At 38.5% G+C, this 5,127-nt stretch overlaps 1 pseudogene; it reads right to left on the bottom strand.

Moving 5' to 3' along the window:
- Positions 1 to 301: 301 nt before the first annotated feature.
- Positions 302 to 1,763, bottom strand: Ppia-ps2 (peptidylprolyl isomerase A, pseudogene 2; annotated as a pseudogene).
- Positions 1,764 to 5,127: the final 3,364 nt, after the last annotated feature.

The following is a 5,127-nucleotide window of genomic DNA, read 5'->3' as shown; positions in this document are numbered from 1 at the left end:
ATTGGTGGCTGTACCAGTTTGCAATTCTACAGTTAATAAGGGTTCTCTTTTCCCCACGTCTTCACCATCATTTATTGTCAGATGTTTTCTCTTTTTTTTTTCTTATTTAGTTTTTATTCATAATCATAAACTTAAATTTGCAACCCAGCTAGACTTGAAGGGAAATGAGGAAAATATGGAACCCAAAGAACTTTAGTGAGAGCAGAGATTACAGGGTATTGCAAGCAGATGTGGTGGGGGTGCTCTCCTGAGCTACAGAATGAAGGGTTTGATGGGTAAAATGCCCGCACGTCAAAAGAAATTAGAGTTGTCCATAGTCGGAAATTGCTGGTCTTGCCATTCCTGGACTCAAAATGCTCCATGGCTTCCACAATGTTCATGCCTTCTTTCACCTTCCTAAAGACCACACGCTTGTCATCGAGTCACTCACTCAGTTTTGTCAATGCAGATAAAAAACTGGGAACCATTTGTGTTTGGTCCAGCATGTGCCATGGACAAGATGCCAGGACCTGTATGCTTCAGTATGAAGTTCTCATCCTCAAATTTCTCTCTGTAGATGGACCTGCTACCAGTGCCATTATGGCATGTGAAGTCACCACCCTGGCACGTGAATCCTGGAATAATTCTGTGAAAGGAGGAACCCTTATAGCCAAATCCTTTCTTTCCAGTGCTCTGAGAAACGAAAGTTTTCTGCTGTCTTTGGAACTTTGTCTACAAACAGCTCGAAGGAGACACGCCATCGGCCGTGATGTCGAAGAACAGGATTGACTATGTCTGCAGCAAGCAGTGAAAAGCGACAGGGCGTCTGCAAAGCCAGATGTTTTCTTATATAGACATTTATAGGTATAAACTTTTCTATTAGAAATGTTTTCATTGGATACCATAGGATCTGGTACGTTTTACAGTCAGTTCTAGGAAGTTTTAATCACTCTCATTCCCTTTCCAAGTTTCTTCAAAGAGCTATTCATTATTCAATACTTGTTTTCAAACTTCACAGGTTTTGCACATATTCTTTGTTTTCTTTTGCTCTTGATTTCTAGTTGTAGTCTTTCATGAACACAAAGACTGTAGGAATTTATTCTGATTTTGCTGTGTGGAGACTTGCTTTGTATCCTAAAATGTGATATATTTCAGAGATAGATCTGTGGGCTTCTGAAAAGAATATGTGTTTTGTAGCCTTTGGGCCAAATATTCTATAGCTGACAACCCCATTTGAAACGTAACATCCTTTGTATGTAATGTTACTTGGGTGATATCTATTAGTGAAAGTAGGGTGTTGAAATCAACACTCTTACGTTGAGGTCAGACTATATCTTTACACCCAGTATTATTATTTTTTTTATAAAACTAAGTGTGCTAATATTTGTTACATATAATTTTAGAGTTGTGATATCTTAATGATTAATTGTGCCCTTATTAATTATGTAATGACCTTATTCATTTATTTATTAATTTATTTCTTCTGACTAGTTTTGATGTCTGTATTGTTTTATTAGATTGCTACATCCACTTTTTATATTTTCATTTGATTAGATTATATGCTTTTATATGTTCAAAAAACAAAACCACCAAAAGTTTATTCAAAATAAGAATAAAATACTAAATTCTGGAAATATTCAATCAGGAGCATGCCTGGATGTAGGAACATGTTCAGATGACTCCAGGCACTAAATCCTATATGGGTTCATTTTATTTTTTGAGATTACCACATTTTTTCTATTTTCCTTCCTCCTTCCAAGTCCTCCTGACTCTTTAAATTTCATGACCCCCTGTCTTAGTGTTTTGTTTTTTTTCTGCTATGAACAGACATCATGACCAAAACTAATCTTATAAAGACAACATGTAATTGAGGTTGGCTTACAGGTTCAGAGGTTCAGTTCATTATCATCAAGGCCAGAACATGGCAGCATCTAGATGGTGTGGTGTAGGAGGAGATGAGAGTTCTATAGCATCAGTTGAAGGCAGCTAGGACTAGGGTATTAAAGCCCACTCCCACAGTGTCGTGCCTACTCCAACAAGGCCACACATCCAAATAGTGCCATTTCTGGTCCAAGCATATTCAAACCATCACAGTCCCTTTTCTCATCATGACCAAGGCAAATCTTATAAAGAAAACATTTAATTGAGGCTGGCTTACAGGTTCAGAGGTTCAGTCCATTATCCTCTGGTATGTCTCAGGATATAGTCTGTTCTGGGGAGCAGACTAGCTAGCAGTCTGTCCCAGCAGAAAGGGGCTCCTGTAATACTTAAACCATTTATTTTGTATTTTTTCTTTCTAGGCTTGCTACACTTATTCAAAATGCTCTTCACGAGACTTAACCAGAGAACAAAGTCTCTGCTGGACTTTTTTGAGTCATCCTTTGTCAATGCAATTAATATAAATCTCTTTACCTTAGACCAGGCAGACTCCAGACAAGGACAAAAAGCAGCCACATTCTTCACCAAAATACTACAAAAATAGTCTCTAGGCCATATTTTGAAATTCTTCTCCACTGAAACCTTTTGGGCCAGGACTGTATAGCTCAAATCATATTGAACAACAAAGTCTTCTATATACCTATTTGTATACCCATTAAGCTCATTCAAAGTGTTCTACTGCTTTCTGAAGTCCCCAAATCCACGTTCTTCCCAACAAAAGCATGGTCAGGCCTATCACAGCAATACTCCACTCCTGGTACCAGGAGTTCTGTCTTACGATTTTACTGCTGTGAACAGAAGTCATGACCAAGACAAGTCTTATACAGACAACATTTAATTGAGGCTTGCTTACAGGTTCAGAGGTTCAGTCCATTATCATCAAAGCAAGACCATGGCGGCATCCAGGCCATCATGGAGCAGGATGAGCTGAGAGTTCATCTTCATCTGAAAGCTGCTAGCAGAATACTGGCTTCCAGGCAGCTAGGGTGAGGTGCCTTATAGCCAACACCCACACTAATACACCTACTCCAACAGGACCACACCTTCTAATTGTGCCAGTCCCTGGGCTGAGCATATACAACCATCACACCCCCTTTTTAATAATTGTTATTACATGTAAATAAATATGTGTACAACCAATTATTTCTAAATGGAACCTATTCATTCCATATAATGATGCCTATATTAGTGTTTCCAGGGCTTACCATTTGGCAATGGACAAATCATTGGTGTACTTTTCTATGGAGAAGCCCACCTCTCCCACTTCCAGCTTTCCTCACTTGCCTCTAGTGTTTTGTGTAGGGTTAAGGCCCTATGGGCTTTTCTCTGTTCTTTTGGCATGCTCATTGGGGTCTTCCTTGTTCAGCTCATGTTTGGACAGTCATGTTAGTAAGGCTTTATGGATGGGGCTTATGACATCACCAGGAGACATCTCAGCAAACTGCTTGATCTTCTGATTTATTTCATCCCCCTTTTTTTCAATGTTCTCTAAGCATTAACTCCATGAGTGTTCTGTGGGTGTATCCATTGAGAATGGCGTTCACAACTATGCATTTTCATTGACTGCGCTTTTCTGTACTAGTCTCTATGTGTTCAAAGGAAAGTTTCCTTGATGAGGGGGAAGATTACCCTTATCTGTAAGTATAAGAAAAAGTGTTTATAGATTGTTGCTCAAGATTAGGCCAGTTTAGCCAGTTACTCTTTGTAGATTTTTTCTATAACTTCAATAGTACTGAATAGTTAGCTAGGTTTCCAATTCCAGGCAATATTTCCCTCTTGCTGAGTAGATATTAACTCTAATTACAGAGCTCTTGCTTCCTGCCAAGGTATGTGTGTCATTAGCACCACTAGTGATAATGGTCATTGTGATGGTTAATAGACACTGTAGCTGGATAGTATTGTTAGTTCTGTCCCTTCTTTGCATCATGCCTTCTGATACCGTGAAAGCTAGTCTTCAGGACATTCAGATAAGGGATTTACCTTCTACCTCTGAAGGGCAACCAAGGGCAACAGCAATAACTGTTTTGGTAGTCTCTTGAAGACACCTAGCCAACAACTCAAAAGGGAGCTTCTCATCATGCCTGGTATTAGGTTTTGGTCAGTGGTCTTTGACTCTTTGAGGCAGCATCATCTGCTTCCTGAGATGAGAAACATTTATTAAAACTACATGTGCATATGTGTATATGTAATTATATAATTATGTGTTCTTGATTTTTTAACAGTATAATTTTTCATAAATCCTACCTTTCATCTACCCTCCTCTTACCTTTTTCTGTATTTACCTCCCTACCTTTTCATTAAAGGCTCCCTTTCCCATCAGATCACTGTTAGTCCCCTTTGCCTCCTTACCCTTTTTCTGTATTCCTCTCCCTCTCCTCCCTAAAGAGCCCTTGTTTCCCATTTTCTTGATCAAGTCACTTACATACTGCTATCTCCTCTCTTTTGCTCCTCAATCCCTTTATCCTGGCAATGGTACAATTTTCTTTCATGGTTTCTGAACCTTCTAAAGGTATATTCACATCTGAAGATTTAGAGCTAGGAGTCTCCATGACAGAGGACATGTAACATTAGTTTTTCTGGGTCTGGCTTACTTCATTCAATATGATCTCTAGCTTCATCCTTTTACCTGAGAAGTATATGATTTCATCTTTCTTTACCACTGAAAATATTCTATGGGGCATATGACCACATTTTCACTATCTTTATGGTTGCAGGGCATTCAAATTGTCTCATTTCCTACCTATTGTAAATAGAGAAGCAATGAATATGACTGGAAAAAGTATGTGTTGAGTAATTTAGAGTATTTTTTTCTCATTCTTTTACCACAAAGTTGAGTTTGATTTGTCTCTGTGGCAGCAAAAAAAACCTCTGCCCATTAAATCAATCCATTAGGCTGTTTATTTCCTTAGAGAATTTAGACAGTTAATACTCATAATTATTACTGAAAAGTGTACATTAATTCTTGTTGTTTTGTTATGTTTATACTTTTCTTACTGTTATTTGCTCGCTTACTGCCCTAATGTTATTTATTCTACTCAATGCACTCATGAATGTGTTCTTTGGGAAAACTAATCAGTAACAACAACAAAATAAAGAAACTGGCAAGATGGCTAAACTGGTAAGAGTGTGTACTGCTCTTGTAGAAGACTTGAGTTTGGTTCCCAGCATCCATACTGGGTGGCTCCTACTGCAGGGAACGCACTGCCTCTG

This window comes from Rattus norvegicus, chromosome 17 (genome assembly GCF_021556685.1).
Source record: "Rattus norvegicus strain SHRSP/BbbUtx chromosome 17, alternate assembly SHRSP_T2T, whole genome shotgun sequence".
Classification (NCBI taxonomy): Eukaryota; Metazoa; Chordata; class Mammalia; order Rodentia; family Muridae; genus Rattus; species Rattus norvegicus.
This window is presented reverse-complemented; position numbering and strand designations above follow the sequence as displayed.